Source organism: Lethenteron reissneri, unplaced genomic scaffold, assembly GCF_015708825.2.
Source record: "Lethenteron reissneri isolate LAM-NWPU_2019-01 unplaced genomic scaffold, ASM1570882v1 scaffold_669, whole genome shotgun sequence".
Classification (NCBI taxonomy): Eukaryota; Metazoa; Chordata; class Hyperoartia; order Petromyzontiformes; family Petromyzontidae; genus Lethenteron; species Lethenteron reissneri.
The window spans coordinates 9854-32657 of record NW_026892191.1 but is presented as its reverse complement, the minus strand read 5'-3'; the positions used below and the strand labels follow the sequence as shown (position 1 = coordinate 32657).

The 22804-nt window shown below is 45.2% G+C and overlaps 1 pseudogene; it reads right to left on the bottom strand.

Moving 5' to 3' along the window:
- Positions 1 to 4528: 4528 nt before the first annotated feature.
- On the bottom strand, positions 4529 to 22538 carry LOC133340056 (helicase POLQ-like; annotated as a pseudogene).
- Positions 22539 to 22804: the final 266 nt, after the last annotated feature.

Genomic DNA, 22804 nt, shown 5'->3' with positions numbered 1-22804 from the left:
GCTGGAGTTCTTCCATTACTCGTACGGTACATAGGTTTTTCGGTAAAGTCACGTAGGTAAAAATTAAATTTATAAAAGTAAAATAAGTTACTTGATACGGTAAGCGGGCTGTGACGGTTCCACCTGAAGACGGAAGCTTGTGTTGCCTCCGAAACGTCGTGATTTTTATTTTATTTTATTTTACTTTATTAATTTAAATTTTTTTACCTACGTGACTTTAGCAAAAAAACCTAAGAATATGAATCCTTGCAGTCAAGAAAGCTTCAAATCTAGAAATAGTAGGGTACATCTTCTTGGTTCTTTCGGTAAAGTCACGTAGAAGGAAAATAATAAAAATTAAACATAATAAAAAAATATCTATTAATAAAAATAAAACATAAAAAATATAATTATTTGTTTTGTTTTATTTATTTTATTATTTCCCTTCTACGTGACTTTACCGAAAAAAACCTAAGAATATGAATCCTTGCAGTCAGAAAGCTTCAAATCTAGAAATAGTAGGGTACATCTTCTTGGTTCTTTCGGTAAAGTGAGTAGAAGAAAAATAATAAAATAATAAAAATAAAACATTAAAAATATTCTATTATATTATTAATGAAAAATAAAAGAATAAAAATAAAACATAAAAAATTGTTATTATTAATAAAATAATAAAATAATAAAAATGAAACATTAAAAGATATTATATTATTTTATTATGTTTACTTTTTTAATTATTTCCCTTCTACGTGACTTTACCGAAAAAACCTAAGAATATGAATCTTGCAGTCACGAAAGCTTCAAATCTACAAACAGCAGGGTACATTTCATTAAGCGTGTTTTTAAAAAAGTTAGTAATTACTCATCGTCATATCCAACAACGCCGAGTGGCTAAGACATGTGGACGAGATCAAGTGTCTGTCAGCGTGAGCGCTGAGTAGACAGGGAGGAGGAGACGCGTGTTTGGCCACGTACCCGCTACGGGATTCACCAGCGCCGTCGAACCTGCAGCAGCAGCAGTTGGTGTAGAGCAACACAAACAATGTCGAGCAAAGCGTCGTAAGGGAGGCAAACGAGAGAGAGGTGAGAGAGAGGAGAGGCCTGGGGCGTTGAAACGAACGTCGCAGCTGTTTCTGAGGTCACGTGCTGACCACGTGGGCGGGTGAGTTGACCAGCAGCAGCAGCAGCCAATGGGAGGGAGGCGTGACGCACGCGCGGCCTCAGCCAATCAGGGCTCTGTCCGCCCGTGGCGCGTGCTGCCCACCCACCGGCCAACATGGCGGCCTGGCACGACGGACGATTTGGTTGTCAGCGATCTGGAGTTGACGTCGTCACTGCAGCGATCCGTACTCTTTGGTTCTTTTGGTAAAGTCACGTAGGTAGCAAAACAATGTTCTCGCTGTGGTTTTCCCACCTGATGATGATGATGATGATTGTGTTGCAATCGAAACGTCGTGATTTAGTTTTGTTTATTAAATCCTTTTATTAAGTTCACTTGCTTGCTTGCTTGCGCGCTTACGACCGTGCAAATCTTTCGGTCGTTTTTTTAACCCACTTCCCGTGATCCAATCGAGCTGACATTTTGCACACAGACTCGTTGTGCGTGACAATTTATTTTCGTGAAATTTTTTTCCAAAATTTTCAACTTTTTAGGAATTTTTTTTTCATATTTAATTTAAAATACCAATGTGATAAAAATGAAACTCTTACTCAAGAAAAACAGAAATGAATAATAAAATAAAACCGATGCCACGCATATAAAGGATTTATAGTGAAAAACTTTGTTTTTACGGGTTAATTTTTTTATACCTATGTGGCTTTAGCGAAAGAAACAGAGTATTTATCAGCATATTTGTATTGTTGTTACTAAGATGGAACTGTGTGCTTGTGTGTGTGTACGCAACCAGCAACACGGTTTACCCACAGCAAGGAATTGTTGAGGTTTTTCTTTCTATTACGTGCTTTTGAGTTCAAAATAATGTATTTCCATGTTGTGTAACGTCAACTGATTTAAAGCTTTTGTGACTGCAGGGATTCATCTTCTTGGTTCTTTCGGTAAAGTCATCACGTAGAAGGAAAATAATAAAATAATAAAAATAAAACATAAAATAATTCTCACGACGTTTCGGCCACAACGCAACGTCGTGAGAATTATTAAATGTTGTATTTTTATTATTATTATTTACCTTCTACGTGACTTTACCGAAAGAACCAAGAAGAAAATAATTATTTTTATAAAATAATTATTTATTGTTTTATTTTATTATTTTCCTTCTACGTGACTTTACCGAAAGAACCAAGAGGATAACATCAACTGCTTTAATAAGGCATTTGAAAATGTTTCATAAAAAATCGTGCATTAGCATGCATTTCTGTACAATTGCATTCAGTATTCAGTATCGATTGCATTCAGTATCGCGTGGGCGGCGATGTTGTCACCTGTGGCTTTAGCGGCCACTAGGGGGAGCCGTGTCGTCACGTGCGCTGTCCCGAACGATGGCGTTCTTGACGTTAAATGTTCAAAACAACTTTATGAATCAAATGCATTTTAAATCTAATTACGTCCCCCAGTTCGTTTGGGGACGTTATAGTGAAACGGCTTCTATAGGAGCGGCGCAAGTTGAGGACTTGCTGTACTGCATCGCATTTGTTCTGCGAAATTTCGTTGCTATTCCAGGAGTCCCCAAACAATGCTGATATTACTGGCAGGAACCACCTGGTTCCACCAGCCCACAGGGATTATTGTGTCCGTCCGTCCGTCGTGCATCCAAAATTGGGAGGGGTCGGGCTGGGTGGAGAGGGGATGGGCTGGGTGGGGAGGGTGGGGCTGTGTGGGGGGTGGGAGGGGTGGGGCTGGGTGGAGAGGGGATGGGCTGGGTGGGGAGGGGATGGGCTGGGTGGGGCTGTGTGGGGGGTGGGGCTGGGTGGGTGGGGAGGGGAGCCTCTACGTGCTTCCAGATGCACCACAATGAGCATCACGACCGATTTGTCAACTTCCCATTTACCAGTTCTTGCTTGACCTGTCAATTTCCTTCATTTTCTCCACATTTCTGGCCTTCTGGCTGGAGGTTGTCAAGTAATTGGTGTATTTTGCTTCTATTATAATGGCAACTAGAATTTGTTTTAAAATTGTTTCTGCTATTGATCATTTACACGGCTTTCACTGAAGCACTTCACATCATTTATCTTTGTGGAAACTATCATGTTGGCAGTACTCTACTAGATGCAGGAATGTATCTATTATTGTTTGCACCAGTATATCTTCTGCGTCCACTGTAAGAAATGCATGACTGTTTAATCTGAAGAATAGACATATTTTTACGGAGCTTATAGTTTACTAGAATAGCCATTATGGTAATGTGGAGGCGGAGTGGTTAGTACTGTGTTTTGCTTTTAATTCAAACTGTTAACTGTGGGGGTGTCTGTAACACAGCGTGTACGTATGTCACTGGCAGATATTTGGCTAAATGGAGCTAAAACCGAAACTTTGTATTCATGATTTAGGCCACAGTAGCCCCAATGGGCCGTTGTGCAAGTTTACATTTTATTATTACAAAATACAAAGGTCTGTTAGAGGTGCTGGTGTTTGCAATACAGCATGAGTTTGTGCAATTCCTGCCCCGGTTACCCACTTGTAGAAGGTTTTTCTGCATCGTTATTAAATATTTGGTTGCATGTTTTTTGTTTATCTTGTATGCAACTGATGAGGTTTTTGAAAAATTGAAATCTGTAATCATTTGACAGCTCTAAAAAGTGTAAATCTGGACATTATTTGGTTATTCTTGTTTGTGATGATCTGTGCTCTGTTGGTGAGGCGGAAACACCTACTTTTTCATTTAGACATTGTGTTCATTTGCTTTTTGTAAACAATTTTCAAAAGATTTATTTCCTCCCTCTTCTAGCTAATTCTCATGTTGGCCTTCTTTTGCAACAAAACAACTGAAATACTCTTTGTACACAGGAGCAACTTTTATCATTTTTCATTACACCATTTAAGTTTTACAAATTGAATACCTTTAATTGTACTGATGGTGTTCTACTGTGTGTACTGTATGCATGTAATATAGGGTTTTCAAAATATTCAAATGCAGTTACTTTAAACGTCTTCAGAATTTGAGACAAGCGTTCATTCTTAAAATGCCCAAATGTTGTGGTACGGCATGTTTTGCAGTGGCACCAAAGGTTTTACACATTGCAGTTTGGATCATGTCCCATTGGAAATAATTGGGAATTTTTACTTAGACATTGTGATCACTCTCAGTAGACAATGCAGCTGCTTATCTTCGCCATTAGGTTTGCACTTCGTATGCCATTTGCAAAAAAATGTTTGACGGATTTTTCTTGAATTACAAATGACCTGCTGCAAGTGCTGATGTCGTGAAGCTTAAGCATCTGAACAAATTGTTCAGCATACTTAGGAAAAACAAGTTTTGTGCATTTTTCATTTTCAGTTGTACAAGTAACACTAAAAAAGATATAGATTTCGTGTTTTTATATTTTATTTAAGTTGAACCTGACTGCTACTTCAGTAGGTACAGAACTCCCGATACGTTGCGGTGATGGGCGGGACCTCACCTGTAAATGCGGCACTCAAAATTACCCATCAATGGTAATCGCGGATTTTAGCCACGCAGCGACATTAATCCACAACAAAATATGAATATCAGGACAAACCACTCCAATAATCGGTGAAAATAACAGCGAATAAGAGTTTCCATTTTACCCTAAAAACGATATGTGTCTACATTGCAGAATTTTGCATTTGTAAATATTAAATCATAAAAAAAACATACACTCCAGTACTCAGAAGATCATAGCAAAACCTGGTCTGTGCAACTCAACCATTTTTTCCTCTCCATTTGTCTCAACATGTTTCTCTGGACATCAAGACACGCATCTGAAACATTTCTCCGTACCTCCGATTAGCGCGCTTGGATACATACGATGCGAAAGGAGTCCAAGCATACAAACACGCGTCTGTCGCAAGGCACCACGATGGGAAGTGTAAGTGTGGCGAGCACATTGTTGGAGGAAATTGGCCGTATATCATCTGAGGATTTGGGAGTTTGATTTTTATTTTATTTTTATTTTATTTTACTTTTATTCATTTAAATTTTTTACCTACGTGACTTTACCGAAAAAACCTAAGAGTATGAATCATTGCAGTCGCGAAAGCTTCAAATCTAGAACACGATCTACACCGTTAAAATTCAGCGTTTAAAAAAGCAAAAACCTGCTGCAGTTCAACAAAGTCGTCACGTGAGTGCGAGAGGGAGAGCGGGCACGGCCAGCAGCTCTGCAGCTTCTTCTCGCAACGCTTCAGCTCTGTCCGTCAGCAAGAGCTGGCAAAGAGAAAACGCAGGTGGGGCTCAAAATCAGAATCTTGGTACCGGCAGGAACCACCTGGTTCCACCAGCCCACAGGGGATTATTGTGTCCGTCCGTCTGACCGTCCGTCCGTCCGAAGTGCATCCAAAAATGGGTGGGGCTGGGTGGGAAGGGGAAGGTGGGGAGGGGCTGGGTGGGGAGGGTGGGGCTGGGTGGGGAGAGGCTGGGTGGGGAGGGGAGGGTGGGGAGGGGCTGGGTGGGGAGGGTGGGGAGGGGAGGGTGTGGATGGGCTGAGTGGGGAGGGTGGGGAGGGGCTTAGTGGGGAGGGTGGGGCTGGGTGGGGGGTGGGGCTGGGTGGGGAGGGTGTGGAGGGGTTGGTGGGGAGGGGCTGGGTGGGGAGGGTGGGGAGGGTGGGGCTGGGTGGGAGGTTGGAGGGTTACTTTGGCAGAGAAAACGATCTGCTTGGCCTTTCTGAGTGGCAGGAACTCAATCTGTTGCACCAGATCCTTGGGCTCAGCGTTGGCCAGCATTGCCAGGGACTTCAAGCCAACTTTGTACAGTTGGCGGGCTCTGGACTTGAAGAAAACGAACATTTAAACATCTGAATATTGTCACTGGATGAACGTGTCGCTGTGTGACTGATGTGGTGGCAGCATGTCCATACCTCCTTCACTCCAGCCACCTGCATGAGTGGAATCAATTCTGACTTGACACAGTAGGAGATTTTTGTGGGAGATCAGCAAACAGGAGTTGGTATGCCCAGAACTCGTCTAGTTCCTTCAGGGTAAAGACAAAGACTGCAGGTGGTCAGTTCACAATCATAACCGGATGAACACGATTCATATCAATGGGCTCTTAAGATGCCACTGTGTCCAGTGATGCGGACACTTTACCTGGCAAAAATGCATGATGCAGGAGGCAAAGGCTGCTGCAGATCCCACCAGGTTTTGAATGAAGCCACGATTTTGGCCAAACTTGGAGGCGACTTTCCACACCGATGTCTGTTTGTACAAGGCGTAGAGGACCAAGGCCAGGTAGAATCTGTTCACTACTCGCTCGTCCACCGCTTTCTGTCACACACCCAAAGGCAAAACAAACGATTCCACGACGTTTCGTATTAATTTAAAAACCATGGCATGATTTTAACTTGTATGCCTTTCTTATACTTTTACGACAGGTTATCTAACGAGGTGTTCACGTCTCTGCTGTAAACAATACGCGGCACTGTACAACAGCTTCATGCCAGATATCACTACTTCATTGGCATTGATAATTGTTTTTTATCCTTCTATCTGACGACAAAACTGACTCCTTTATACAAGGGATCATGTTTGCATTAACCACAACACTTGCGGTCAAAATGCAAACAAAACACATAACTCTGATAATGTATGCACTGTCCTTGAAGTTGATTGGTCCACACCCGAGACAGCTTTCCTTAGAGCCTAGTCTCACATGGTGTTGGACCAGATGATGCCAAAAGGCGCACAACTCAAAGACAATGCACCATCAGAGTATGAGAGCTCGGGGGAAGCAAAATATCATATTTTGCTACTGGCAAAGGAGGTTCCAATGGTGTAAATCTCTGACATTGTAAAGTAGGCACAGGTAATAAGAACATCAAAACCATTAAAATTTGGCTTAAAAACCTAGGCACCTGTCTTGTGCTTTGTCCGGCTACTTTCCTGGCGATGAAGCTCTCTGGAACACCAATGACCGTGGCCACTTTCTGTTCCGTCACATCCAGCTGATTAAACTACAAAACAAACAAACACATGTCCTGTGCATTTTTTTAACAGCTTAGCATTCATTAAGGGCATCATATTCTTAGATTTTTTGGGTAAAGTCACGTAGGTAAAAAAGTAAAATTCATTTTATTTTTATCTTATTTAACTTTTATGAATTTAAATTTTTTACCTACCTGGTGACTTTACCGAAAAAACCTAAGAATATGAATCCTTGCAGTCACGAAAGCTTCAAATCTAGAATTAAGGGTATCATTTAATACAATGAATGTAGCATTTTCAAATACAGAATAACCCATTTCAAATAATAGTGATATATTAAGATAATTTTAAAGCTTCTACACATAGCCCACCAATCTCAATACCCTTATAACAATCTTAAAAGAAGCTATCACTTTCACAAATCAGAGCGTTATCTATAATTCAACATTTAAATAAGCCGATTATATGTATTGTTGTTACATATCGTGATGCAATGTGTCCACACCTGTCGCATGTACGTGTTCCAGTCCGGTCTGCACTGAGAGACCAAGTCGTACGGCGTCGCCAGGTAGATGAGGTGCAGGTAGTTATTCAGCACCAAGCCTTCAACGCCCGCTTTTAGATCTCGGTACAGCACGGTACAAAAAGCCAAATCGACGGATCCTGCGAGACAAACACGACATTAGAACACTGCGTGCGTGCACGTGCGCTCGTGCACGTGCGCTCGTGCACGTGCGCTCGTGCACGTGCGCTCGTGCACGAAGCCGACTACAGCGTCACTTTGAAAGTAAATGTCAGGCTTGCCTTAAAAGTGAGATTTAGCTTCGCAAAAAAAACATCTACCTTGTAGATTTCAATTTAAAGCTTTCGTGACTGCAGGGATTCATATTCTTGGTTCTTTTGGTAAAGTCACGTAGAAGGGAAATAAAAAATAAATAAAACATTATAAAATACATTGTTATTTTATAATTTTTCGGTAAAGCCACGTAGAAGGGAAATAATAAAATAAAAATAAAACATTAAATATTTTTTATATTATTTTATTAAGTTTTATTTTTTTTCCCTTCTAGGTGACTTTACCGAAGGAACCAAGAAGATGAATCCCTGCAGTCTAAAACATAAAAATATATTATATTCTATTATTTTACAATGTTTATTTTTATTATTTTATAATTTCCCTTCTACGTGACTTTACCGAAAATAAGAAAAATAAAACATAATAAAATAAATTATTATATTTTTATGTTATATTTTTCTTATTTTATTATTTCCCTTCTATGTGACTTCACCGAAAGAAGCAAGAAGACGAATATTACTACCCTTGTATGTGGCTTGACCAAGCTTGGTAACCTCCAGCAGCTGCTCAGAGGGTGCAGCAGCGTCTCCCTCGGACCTCCTGCAGAGCCTCACCAGGCCCGCCTGCTGCAGCTGCTGCAGGCAGTGCCGGCACAGATCCCTGACTTTCTTCATCCCACCACCCTCCTGCTGCTGCTGCTGCACCCCAAACAGGGTGGTCTCCAAAAAGCGATGGATAGCGTCGATGTCCGTTGCGATCTGTTACCAGCAAAGGGTTGTAAATGCGGTTTGTCAATTCGTAATATTTCATACCCTTAGTTCTTTCGGTAAAAGTCACGTAGGTAAAAAATGAAATTAAAATTCACGTTTTATTTTTATTCATTTTCATTTAATTTTTTACCTACACGGTGACTTTACCGAAAGAACTAAGGGTATGAATCCTTGAAGTCACGAAAGCTTCAAATCTAGAATTCGTAATATTTGTTCGATCGTCAACAAGCAACGCAAATGATTACGCGAGTAGCGGTTCGGATTCATCAAGAAAAATGCATCATTGCGCTCATCTTACACACTTGATCGTGCGTCTAGGAATACATGAAATATGTATTTGCGTGAACTCTGTAGCCTCTATTGGCATTACAACTCACCACATTGTTAAACAAATATTTCTTCTTGAATCACTGCTCCAAATCGTGACAATGTTTCAAATCGCAAGGGATACACACATATATATGCACCATTTATTTTTACTAAACCAATAAATGTCTTCTTCTTGGTTCTTTCGGTAAAGTCATCACGTAGAAGGGAAGTAATAAAATAAGAAAAATAAAACATAATAAAATAATTCTCACGACGTTTCGGCCACAACGCAAGCAGCCGTCTTCAGGTGAGGAACAGGTCTGTCGAGAAGACAGAGTCTGAATGACAACCCCAGGCTTGGAGCGTGTTTTTAAGCTGGGTTGGAGGGGGGGAAGAGCGCCTTGACAAAATAATTTGCATATCAAGAGGAGTTTAGCATATATTTAAGCTGGGTTGGAGGTGGAAGAGCGCCTTGACAAAATAATTTGCAACCCAGCTTAAAAAGACGATCCAAGCCTGGGGTTCACTCAAACAAGCATGATCTGATGAGTTGATGACTTAATGATGACATCACTCTGCTGCTGCTGCTGCTCTATATAAGATCAGGAGACACAGCAGAGCCTCACCATTCTGGCGAATTGCCCGATGATGATGCTGGATGCAATTACCAGCGAAACGTCGTGCTACTCAAATTGTAAATGTTGTGGTTTCACGCTTCAACACACCGGTGGGCTAAAGCAGTGAACTATTTTGTCTTTTGTCAACGTGACACTTTTTTACTGATTGGCCGTGTCGGGTGGTGGAGGGTTACGACACATTTATAAATAACGCGGCGATCTAAACCCAACAACGTTGATTATGAAGCATGATCTATTTAAACTCTGAGTATGTAACTACCACGAACCGTTTCATATCAAATGTATCGTGTCAAATGCATGCATCTGTTGCCCCAGCAGTTTGTAAACGGTAAACATCGGCTCCAAAAACACACAAACAGGTGCCGAGTATTATTAAACAGACTTGTCTCCTGGTTGCTGCGTAACATTTCCATGGAAACGTCACTGCAGTTCATTTCGTGCGTAATTTACGTTATAAGCAGAACAGAAACTGACCTTCAAGCCAATGAGTGACAGGAGTAGGCTTTGAACTCCTTTTCCATCTGCATGTGCCAGGCTACTCTGGCAAACTTCAAATGGTCCACCCACAAGTAGCGTCACCACCTACAAGTAGAAAAACGCAGAAAAATCATATTTTTTCTTCTGGCAAATGAGGTTCCAATGGTGTAAATGCTTCACCCCGAGCTCTCATACTCTGATGGTGCGTTGTCTTTGAGTTGTGCGCATTTTGGCGTCATCTGGTCCAACACCATGTGAGACTAGGCTCTAAGGAAAGCTGTCTCAGGTGTGGGCCAATCAACTTCAAGGACAGTGCGTACATTATCAGAGTTGTGTTTTTGTTAGCATTCCGACCGCAGGTATTGTGGTCAATGCAAACATGACTCCTTGTAAAAAAGGTGTCAGTTTTGTTGCCAGATAAAAGGGTAAATTTTTTAAATCATATTTTGCGACTGGCAAAGGAGGTTCCAATGGTGACAGAGAAATCGATTACAAAGAGCACACTTCCGCTACACAAGAACAAGGTCTGTAGGCCGGTGTGATCATTTTAACAAGACGCTCAACTTTTGAATGGGACGTCCTTCAGCTAATTCTAACATTGGGAGCATGGCAGCAGAACAGCCGCTACACCTTGGGCTTGTCCCTGCTGTTGACGATGGTGATGCTCTCTCCCGACGCGTCTATCCCCGCCCGCCCGGCACGGCCCACCATCTGCTTGTACTGGCTTCGGCTTAGGAAGGAATTGCCGATGTAGGGGGAGCGGAGGATCACCCTGAAGGCAGGTGCGTGCGTTGGGGCAGGAGGCACAGGAGACGATCCACAAGTTATCGACGAACAAGAAAAACATTCGAGCGTGGTTGTGACGCATAGCACTCCGATGTGCTTTCGGGTCGTGCCGCTTGTCGTTTGGCACGACGTCCGACATGTCGCCCTACGTGTTGACAGCTTCTTCAAGAACATCATGCCAAACAACACGTGGTACCACCTTAAAAATCATCGGAGACTTTGTGCAAGGTGACCGCGTACTTTTTACCGCGCTATGCCAATGGCTTCTGCGTGGCGAATGAGTATCTAAAATTGAAGGCGCACATCTTTCATTTACACGTTTTAAACGTCTCTGGCGTGCCGATGCCAAAACACTCCCCCAACTCACAACATGATTGATGGCTAACTTCACGGCGGTTATGTACACACGCGCTCAACTTCTTTCGCGCCGTACGTAGCCAGCCGTGCTAATCGGAGGTGCGGCCGACACCGCAATGCACCGACGACCGAGGTGGCGAACCTGCGTGCCGGTAGATTGACGCCGGCCGCCAGCGTGGAGGTGCACGCCAGCAGGCAGAGCGTGCCGCCAAAGTAGGCCTCCTCGATGAGGCGGCGCTCCTCGCCCGTGAGGCCGCCGTGGTGGTAGGCCAGGCCGTAGGGGACCGTGTGCCGCAGCACGGGACACAGCTCCCCGTCGGCCCGCAGCTCGGCGAGCAGCGCGCGTTTCTCCTGCACGCGGTGACGCAGGAACGTCCTGCGGGCGGTCAGAACGCGCCGGAAAGGGGGCGGTGGTGCCGCTGGTGTTGTCACCTGCGAGCGCTTTCTCCGCTCCAGGCGGCGACGTCGACAGCCGCTGTCGACGTCTGCTGTGAAGTCCGTTTGTCAATGTGCTGCTGGGTGGGGGCCAGAGGTCGCAACCGGGTACCCGATACCCGTACCCTGCCCGATACCCGGCTACCCGTACCCGGCCGGGTACGGGTAGCCGTTTGCGACCCTGGTGCAGCCGGGTACGGGTAGGGTACCCATTTGCAACCCTGGTGCGGCCGGGTACAGGTAGGCCGTGAGTCACTGGTGAGTCACCGTTTGTCACTCATTTCGGGTAGGGTACGGGTAGGGAACGGGTACCCGGAACCGGCCGGGTACGGGTACCCATTTGCGACCCTGGTGCGGCCGGGTACAGGTACGGGTACCCATTTGCGACCCTGGTGCGGCCGTGTACGGGTACGGGTCCTCACCGAGATGTGACGGGTCGTTCTCGCGCTGGGAGTGAGCGTTTGCGCGTGCGAGTTGGAAAGTGTGATCGTGGCGAGCGAGGAAGATTGTGGCCGATTCCTCGCACCCTGGACACTCTCTGTACCAGCTACTCCCCTCCGGCAGAAGGCTGCGGTCCATCAGGACCAAACCTCACGTCATAAACACAGTTTCTTCCCATCCGCTGTTGACCTCTTCAGCAAGGCCAAGGGCTTAAAATGAACTTTACACTTTAACATTTCATCTACAAAATTACACCTTGCCATATTTACAACAGGTCACCCTATTTGTATTTTAAGATTGTACATCTTATATTGTATACTTATTCAAAATTTTACATACTTTAGCCCCTTAGTATTAGTTAGACTTTGTTATTTTAGTATAGTTAGACTGTATACCACTTATTTAAGTTTTAAGATTCCTACATGTTGAATGTATGCACCTTCCTGCCATAGTACATTCCTTGTCTGTGCAAACTGTCGTGGCGAATAAAACCCTTTCTTGCCCACAGCCAACACCTGTAGTGGCTCCGTGTGTCAACATCGCCACTGGGGAGACAAAGGTGGTCGGACGTGGTTTTGGCCACACACCCCCGCGTGCGCCATAACGGTCTACAAAAGTACTTCTCGCTAACAGCACTTGCTCCTACAGTCTGTTAAGGCTATGTGGGGGACTTTTGTCTTTGTGTGCACGTGTGTGCGTGTGTGTGTGTGTGCGTGCGTGTGTGTGCGTGTGCGTGCGTGTGTGCGCGCGTGTGTGTGTGCGTGTGTGCGCGTGTGCGCGTGTGTGTGTGCGTGTGTGTGTGCGTGTGTGGTGTGTGTGCGTGTGTGTGCGTGTGTGTGTGCGTGTGTGTGCGTGTGTGTGTGCGTGTGTGTGCGTGTGCGTGTGCGCGCAATTAAACCTTATGGCGGGACCCCGGGGTCCCATAAGCCCCCGGCTCTCGCACAAACTGCGTTGCGACGTCACGTGTGGTCTGTTGAAGACGAACGACACGGCAATCTATTCCTCTAATCAAAGTTGTATTTATGACTACGGCAACTTTGGCAACTGACGGGTGCTCGGTGAAGAACGAGAAGAATGATTTCTGGTGGGTCGCTGCGTTGATGTGCGCGGTGGGAGAGAGTCGCCAAAAATATAATTTGTTAATTACGATTTTGACTTCTGTTTATTCGGGACCCCCGGGGTCTCATTGCCCCCCCTTACGGACTACGACCTAGGACTCAAGGTAAATGAAAATAAAAAAGTGTTTTTTCTGTTTGTGTTACTTTATTTTTAGTTTTATTTACAATACAGTACTTTTTACAGTACCAAGTGTAACAGTACAGTATTTCTTATTCCTTATGAGTTTTAACAATGCTTTCCTTATTGTTGAACTGTAACACACTTCACAACACTGACCTGATGGGCATTTTAAATAAGCGCATTATTGTGTTCCGCTCGTAATGAACCATTAGACTTGCGAACGGGTCCTCAGGAATGAATTCGGACTGCCCCCTGCAAGGTCACTTTCCCTTGAGGACAATACCAAAAAAATCTGCACAGATCGGTGTAAACATTTTTAAGAAATGCACAAGAGCCTTCAGGAATTTCCAGTTAAACAAACACGATGCTTTTTTTGCATTGGTATTGAAGTATAGATTGTATTTCAAGGCAACTCTCAAAAACTCATTGTGCACGTTAAAGATATTTGACACACCGACGTAAATACATCGAACAACTGCCTTCTAATGTGACATCAAGGAGTAACTCTTGCAAGATTGTACGACTGCAATGTAGAGGTACACGTACTTTGCCAGGTACTTGCAGATCATCTCTGCCACATTCTCGCAGTTCTTCTTCGTGGGGCAGAAGACGAGACAGGAGTGAGCGGGGATGACTTCGTGACCAGAGCCACGATGTGGTCTGGGTCCGTCTTCAGCATTGCGCTTGCGTACTGTCGCCGCAGCACACACAGCAGCCACGACGTAGCACAGGGGCATGTGACCAGCCGACCGCCTTGGGCCACGTACGGAGTGCGTCGTGGTGATAACTGGCCGGTGAGAACCGGGGAATGCGAACGCTCTGCTACCAAACTCTCTGGTTTTTCTGGTAAAGTCACGTGGGGTAAGGGTAAAAAATAAAAAAAGTGAAAACAACTACATTAACACTATGAGACCTCTCTTTTACCAGTGGCAAAATATAGTAGTAGGCTTTTACCCTTTAAACTGGTACAAAACTGACACCTTTATACAAGGCATCATGTTTGCAATAACCACAACACAAGTAGTCAAAAATGCAAACAAAATAAGCAACTCTGATGACAGTGCATATTATTATCTTATCAAAGTTGCTTATTTTTGCTTATTTTTGTTGCTTTTTGACTACTTGTGTTGTGGTTATTGCAAACATGATGCCTTGTATAAAGGTGGTCAGTTTTGTACCAGTTTAAAAGGGTAAAAACCTACTACTACAGCTACATTAAATCACGACGTTTCGAAGGCTACACAAGCGTTCCGTCATCAGGTCTGGCTGCTCCAGCAAAATTCCTGTAGCGTAGGAAGAGAGCTTTGCTACCGTGTGGCCCGCAGGGACCTACCTAGGCGAATGGCAAAGTGGCTCGTTCTTGAACAAGCTTTGACAACCATCACATGTAGCCCATCGTGAAATGTCAATAGACGTAACTGTGCATTTCAGAAATAATCAATCACGTCATTGTGGAGAGTATCAATAACAAAATCAACAAGCAATGTCTCTTTCGATTTAAAGCTTTCGTGACTGCAGGGATTCTTCTTCTTGGTTCTTTCGGTAAAGTCATCACGTAGAAGGGAAGTATAAAATAATAAAAATAAAACATAATAAATAATTCTCACGACGTTTCGGCCACAACGCAAGCAGCCGTCCTCAGGTGAAAACCAGGTCAGACGCTGTCTCCCCGACAGACCTGGTCTTCACCTGAGGACGGCTGCTTGCGTTGTGGCGAAACGTCGTGAGAATTATGTATAATGTTTTATTTTTACTATTTTATTACTTCCCTTCGACTTGACTTTACCGAAAGAACCAAGAAGAAGAAGCAATGTCTGCTTCCTCTATCCATCTGTCCAGATATATATTTCACAGGTTATTTAAACTTGAAAGCTGTTCAAAAGCTTGTGTGCCTATTTTATTTCCATTGATGTCTGTGCACTCACCTTGTGACTGAGCAGTCGGATAAAACTGAAGCTTTCTTCTGGACACCGAGCCTTGTTGTTTACCTCGTAGATAGAGTCTCCAAGCTTAATGTACTCTCTTAACTGGACCTGTGAGGATCACGGCAGCCATGTAGACTTTTGTAAGAGGCTGAAGACGTGTATCTTTCACACATCAGTTGCGCAACATTTTTATGAAAATTAAACTTTCAATAATAATAATAATAAGAATGTGATTCTTTTCGATGTAAAGCTTTCGTGACTGCAGGGATTCATCTTCTTGGTTCTTTCGGTAAAGTCACGTAGGATGGAAATAATAAAATAATAAAAATAAAAACATTTTAAAATAATTCTCACGACGTTTCGGCCACAACGCAAGCGGCCGTCCTCAGGTGTAGAACAGGTCTGTCGAGAAGACAGAGTCTGAATGACACACCCCAGGCTTGGGGCGACTATTTAAGCTGGGATGGAGGGGTGAAGAGCGTCTTGACAAAAAAAAAAAACGGCTGCTTGCGTTGTGGCCGAAACGTCGTGAGAATTATTTTATTGTTTTATTTTTATTATTTTATTACTTCCCTTCTACGTGACTTTACCGAAAGAACCAAGAAGATGAATGTGATTCCTACCGGTCGAAAATCGTTAGTGTACAACTCCGCATTCAGGAATTTTTGCAAGTCCTTGATGTTGCTCAGAGTGGCACTCATACCGATGACCTGAGTTGTTTCTGCAATAGAATCAAGCGAATGCAACACCACACTGAATCACAGATGGAACTGAATCACCACAACGACGACTGGAAACCCGCAGTAATGTATGATAACTGCAGGGTGAGAACAAACGTACTTGACGCATACTGAACCTTGGCCAGCGTCTGCTCCAGGGTGGCCCCACGGCTGGCCACCTTCGCCCAACATGTGCAGCTACAGACCACGCAACAAACCATATAGTACACCATTGGGACCTCATTTGCCAGTAAAACATGATAATTGGTTTTTTACCCTTCTATCTGGCAACAAAACTGACACTTTTTTACGAGGAGCCATGTTTGCATAGACCACAATACCTGCGGTCGGAATGCAAACAAAAAACACAACTCTGATAATGTATGCACTGTCCTTGAAGTTGATTGGCCCACACCCGAGACAGCTTTCCTTAGAGCCTAGTCTCACATGGTCCTTGAAGTTGATTGGTCCACACCCGAGACAGCTTTCCTTAGAGCCTAGTCTCACATGGGTTGGACCAGATGACGCCAAAAGGCTCTAAGGAAAGCTGTCTTGGGTGTGGACCAATCAACTTCAAGGACAGTGCATATCATTATCAGAGTTATGTTTTTTTGTTTGTATTATGACTGCAGGTATTGTGGTCTATGCAAACATGACGCCTCGTAAAAATGTGTCAGTTTTGTTGCCAGATAGAAGGGTAAAAAAACAATTATCAAACCATTAGTACGTCGCTGCAAATGAGACTCAACACTACATTGCACTGACGTCACAGCTCGTGTGCTGCTGCTGCTGGGTGGACTGTTGCATGTGGGCCTGTGCAAGATGGCGGAGGCTTGGGGATGCCCTCATCCAGAAGTAGATTCACGACGGCTGATTATGACGATGATGAACATAATACGTAACATTTGTAATGCCATTTGCAGGATGCCAATTATTCTCTGTAATTAAATAATGAATGCCGCATACCTCATCCACAACGATCAGGCCAATCTCCTTCATGCGCCCCTCCTCTAGAAGGGCGTTGACCAGGCTGTGGGCTTTCTCAATGGTGGCGATGTAGAGAGAATTCTTCTTTCGGTGTTTTCGCGGTGGCATGCGCCCCTTGCTTCCCGCGTATTCCTCTATGAAGATTTCAAGCTCCACACCAAACACAGACAGGCTCCGCACCTGTTCGAGCAGCAGCAGCAGCAGTAGTAGCAGCAGTAGTAGTGTGATGCCGCCGCCATGAAGCCGTTCGGCAGGCGCCCAAATCCCCGACCTCGCCACCACCAAGCAACGGAGCCAACCCCGCGTCCCCCTCACCTCACCTCACACGAACACACCCGCACGCATTTCCCCCCCCCCCCCCCATAGAGCTCCGAGGGGAGGTCACCTGGCCGACCGGTTTTTATCCGAAAAAAAACCCTTATCGGGGTTAACTCTCACGGTTTCCGGCGATCAGGGAATTGGACGACCTCCCCCGTGCTACGTTGCGCCGCGGCGCTGCGACCAGCCTTAATATGGTGTGGTCGCGGCATGGGGCATTCGGCCACCGCGGTTGAGGCGCATTTCCCCCCACACACACCCCCACGGGTCGACGGGGCAAGCAGGGGAGGGACGGGACAGCATGAATAGCGGGACCGCAGGAGCTGTTGCGCATAGTCATGGAGGGTTGGGATAATTACGCTTGAGCGCGCAGGCCCCATTGTTAGGAAGGGTAAGGGATTAATTAGGATGTACGCCGCCAACGCCGCTCACTGATTAGCAGATCAAAAGCGCCCGGAACCGCCGTGCGCGGGCTCGAGGTGCGCGAGCCCATTGTTCAGCGCAGCATCCCCTTTGAGGTAGGGAGGATAAATAGAGGGGCGCAGAGGGGAAATCGCTCTCTTACTCCAGCGCCAGGCGACCAGACGCAGCTCGAGCCAGCGACCCGGACGTCCGTGCGACGCACCGAGGCACGCGGTTAGCACAAGGATCAGCGGACCGCCGTGGACACTTAACAGTGAGTAAGAAGGTGAATTAGAATCATAGCAGATAAATGGGGAATAGGTATAGAGGTATCAGCGTAGGCCAGCCTCGTCGACTCACTGATTTAACATCTAGTTCCAGGTAGCGGATAATAAATCATTAATAGCGAAGCGTGGTCTCGCGTGATCTTGTCGTGCAGTTGTGAGCGCGTGGGTGAGCGTGTGTACGCAGTGGTTCTGTAGTGCTTGCGGCTCGCCTCGGGGGAGCGCTGCGCAGAGCGGTGCGAGAGTAGGTGTCGCGTGTGTTCACTCCGTGTGTGATACAGGTGCACGATCATAACGCGAGTAGTCAGTGTGGAGTTGGAGTGCACGGAGCGGTGTGTGTGTGTGCGTACGTTCGCTCCGTGTGGGTCGCAGGTACGCGATTAGGAAAGGGAGGTATCGTGGTAGCGTAAAGGGGGACATAATACTACGCGGTATCCAACCATGCCTACTACGCGGACCCGCGGGGGAGGGGAATCCTCGGGCGACGGCTCCCACACCATGGGTGAGGAACCTAGCAGCGGTTCGCTCAGCAGCGGGGGGGCGATTGATGAGGTTAGCCCGGCCGTAAGCATCATCGAGGGAGGGATCTCGGGGGCTAGCGACCCCGACAGTAGCAGCAGCAGCAGTAGCAGCGGCGACACATCACAATTGTGTGTCGTGTGGGAATAATTGATGAACCCGAGATTGTACTCTGCATCCGAGTATCTGTTCCTAAGCCAAGACGGAAATATTTCAACGAGACTTCCAAATTCCCGGCTGCCTCAGTTGACTTATCTTGGAGGACTTTACATAGAGACAAAACATAGGCCTCGACACAGAGACGTGGTTTCTCTGTGTGCCTTTGTACGTCTCTCTCTCTCTATGTATCTCTGTGATATCTGTCTGCTTATATGTCTGTCTATATGTCTCTGGTTCTGTTTAATCTCTCTCTCAAATTTAGTATTCTCAGGAAGAACGTAATCAACCAGGTAGGGTGTTGACTGTTATGTTATCCGACTCTCTGTTGTATTACATTACATTTCTAAGTATACTAGATTTGTGTTTCTATTTCATTTATACCTGATGACGATTGCTTGCGTTGCAATTGAAACGTCGTATGCTAGTATTTAATTGATCATTTTCTCTTTATACGTCACTTTACCGAAAGAACCAAAGAGTCATTCGTATAACCGCATTTATGCTGCTGTGTCGGTGTGGAAATGTGCGTGTACAAAAGCGATCGTTACCTTCTCCTGGACGATGGCAACGTAGGGAAGAATGAGCAGAGCGTCCGTTCTCTTGCAGAGCAGCTGCCTCAGCATGAGGATCTCTGCCACGAGCGTCTTGCCGCCACTTGTCGGTAAAGAGTAAATCAGATTCTTCCCTCGTCTCACGGAGTCCAGGGACAAGCAGTCGTGCTGCCAGGCTTTGCGGCGTCATGTGTCGACACAAATATAAAAAGAGAATGATTAAATGCACGGCAGAATCTGAAACACGTGAATGTGTCAATTGTAATTAAATCCTTTATATTAAGTTCGCTTGCGTGCTTGCGTGCTTGCTTGCGCGCTTACGACCGTGCAAATCTTTCGGTCGTTTTTTAACCCACTTCCCGTGATCCAATCGAGCTGACATTTTGCACACAGACTCGTTGTGCGTGACAATTTATTCTCGTTAAATTTTTTTTCCTAACTTTTACACTTTTTAGGAAAAAATAAATTATATTTAATTACCAATTGCTTAATGGTGGCAGGCAATCATCTGACCGATAGGTGGCAGCCATCTCAAGCCAGAGGACGAGAGGACTCTAGCCGCCATGCATATAAAGGATTTATAGTGAAAAACTTTGTTTTTACGGGTTAATTTTTTTTCAAACGGGTGGCTTATTACACGTTAAGAGAACAAAAACGCCGATTAAAATGATTAACTTGCGTGCAGGACGACAAAAATGTTTCAACCATCACCTAATGTGTGAGAAATTGGATTAGGCTTGACAGCTAACATCACGACACTGGTGATGTGTAAACGTTTACAGTACGAATCAAATAAGCAGTGATATGCTGTTATAACAAAAACAAATTGGTAAAATACATTTAGCAAAATTCCACCATGTACTAAAAATTAATTTCTCAACCCCCCCCTCCCTCTCTGCCCCCCTCACTCTTTGCCCCCCTCTCTCTGTACCCCCCACCCCCTCTCTCTCTACCCCCTCTCTCTATCTAAGGCCTCGACACAGAGGCGTCGTTTCTCTGTGTGCCTATGTTGTGTCTCTCTGTGTCTCTGTGTTGTCTCTCTCTGCTTATATGTCTGTCTGTGTGTCTATATTGTGTGTCTCTGTGTCTGTGTGCCTATGTTGTTTGTCTCTCTCTGTGTGTCTCTGTGTTGTCTCTCTCTGCTTATGTGTCTGTCTGTGTGTCTCCTGTTCTGTTTAATCTCTCTCTTAAATTTAGCAATCTTTGGAAGAGCGTAATCAATCCAGGTAGGGTGTTGACCGTTATGTTAGCCGACTATCTGTGTTGTATTGCATTATATTCTAAGTTTACTAGGCTTTGTTTTCTCTTTCATTTGTACCTGATGACGATTGCTTGTGTTGCAATCGAAATGTCGTTTGCTAGTATTTAATTCATTATTTTCTCTTTCTACGTGACTTTACCGAAAGAACCAAAGAGTAAGTCCGCCAAATACTATTCAATTACCATTTCTCCCACGAGAGAAAAAAAAGATATGTTGGCATGAAAAAAAACCGAGAGACAGTTTCGCGTAAATATCCGAGTGTAAAAAACAGCAAACATTACCGTAGAGCTCTTTAATGCCACGCTGTTGTTGCAGAAGGCTGTGCACCTTCGTGGGAAGCCCATAGAAAGGCCCAATCTCAAACTGGCTGTCATCAGCACAAGTCTCCGTGGCGATCTGCCTCTCGTGCGACAGCGCAGACTCCTGCAGGTGCCTGGTGCGCGAGACCACGCGGGTAGCTGCCGCCCACGCGTTTGCCACGAGCGTTTTCTTGATGCGATCTCTTATGCTCGTGCCCTTGTTGGCTACATCTGCGGCTACTTTTATATTTTCCACTCCAAGCGCATTTGCTGTTGAAGAACCGTCGGCTCTTCCGCGAGCGATGTGGTCAGCCTCTTCACTAAAGGCAGCATTTGAGTCATTTGCTTCCGAAAGTGCAGAAGCACAAGTGGGTTTTGGCGGTTTTCTGGTGGTAATAGTACATTCTAAATCGTCCGTTAAGATATCAGCCAATTTTATCTCATCCTCCGAATGAAAGCAACCTGTTTGTGCGTCAGCTTGAGAATTAGACGTTAACGTGCGAATGGTTCCATCGAGCTTTGGAAGTTTTGCATTTTGAGAATTGCCTCTCGACGAGCTCCGAATGTCGTTTCCTACAATATTTGCGTAAAAACCGTGATGCGGCTCAGTCTGTACATTTTGTGCGATGTGTAGAGGATTATATTCTGTTCTCTTTAGTGTATTCTTATTCCAGTCACGAGGCAGCAATTGTTCCACATTGTGTGTTTTCATTTGACCAGTATTGTCACAGCCCAATATAGTCCCACAAGACAAAGGCCGAGTGTTGCGTAAGCTTCTTGGGAAGCCACTTTTGTGGTTCTGGGTCTTTCTGAGTAAGATTGAACGTCTGTGAACAATTGTCTTGGTTGTGCTGTTTTTCAAGTAGTACATCCACGAGTGAGATGTCTCCTGCAACACTGTCACATTCCCCACGCATGGCATCGCTTCTGTCCTCACCATCACACTTCAAAGGGAAACAACGAATTCGCATCAGCAATGACTCTCGCGGACAACTTCCAATCCAAATAAGTTGCGAGTGTGTGGTGGGGTGCGGCGATGTTAAGGGGCCCTGGTTTTTCACGACCCTATTACAGTACTTCCTCTCCACAGGTGACTGATTGTTGGGAAAGCAATGCACGAAGTTACACATGTAACGAGTGGATTGTTATAGGTGATGGACGTGTAGAGGCTTTGAAATAGCTTTCTCGATATTGTTCCACATATTTGTATGGCTTTAGTGCTGTATCTATGAATGGATCATCCTGTCAGAGGTTGCAACCGGGTACCCGATACCCGGCTACCCTACCCGATACCCGGCTACCCGTACCCGGCCGGGTACGGGTACCCGTTTACGACCCTGGTGCGTCTGGGTACGGGTAGGCCGTGAGTCACTGGTGAGTAACCGTGAGTAACCGTTTGTCACTCATTTCGGGTAGGGTACGGGTAGGATACGGCTACCTGTACCTGGCCGGGTACGGGTACCCATTTGCGACCCTGGTGCGGCCGGGTACGGGTAAGGAATCAAAACCCGTTTGCGACCTCTGCATCCTGTACTGGACTATGAAAACAAAGTTCGTTTACCTCCGGCGCGTCGCAGCTGTTGCCTGATAAACCGAGCTTCTTCGCCACGACATCTGCGATAAAGACTTGCGAAGGGAGCTCTTTGCAATCATCAGGAGGATCCATGAATTTAAAGTCTCCACACGAATGGGAATCCGTTGCCTCACGAGAATGTCTGCACGCCCACTTCGTCTTTTAGCCACACAGTGCACCACGACTTTGTCTTTGCTCGGTGTGAGACCCGCTTTCTCTCTGCTGCGTTTCACAGAATGAGACACATTCCAAATCAGCATTCTCACGACTCTGCAACTCAAACATTACCAACACTGACAAGGGGCCACACCACATTGTGTTAGTTACAAATAGGAAATAAACCGTGTGCTGTTGTAAAAAGTGTTTTACCGTTCCAGCAATGTTTTACTGACACACAACCATGGGTTTTTCATTGATCTAAATTTCATACTACAGTGATACCTCGGTTCACGAACTTAATTCGTGAACTGACTCTGGTCGCGAACCGAATTGGTCGTGAACCGAGGCACATTTCCCCACAGGGTTC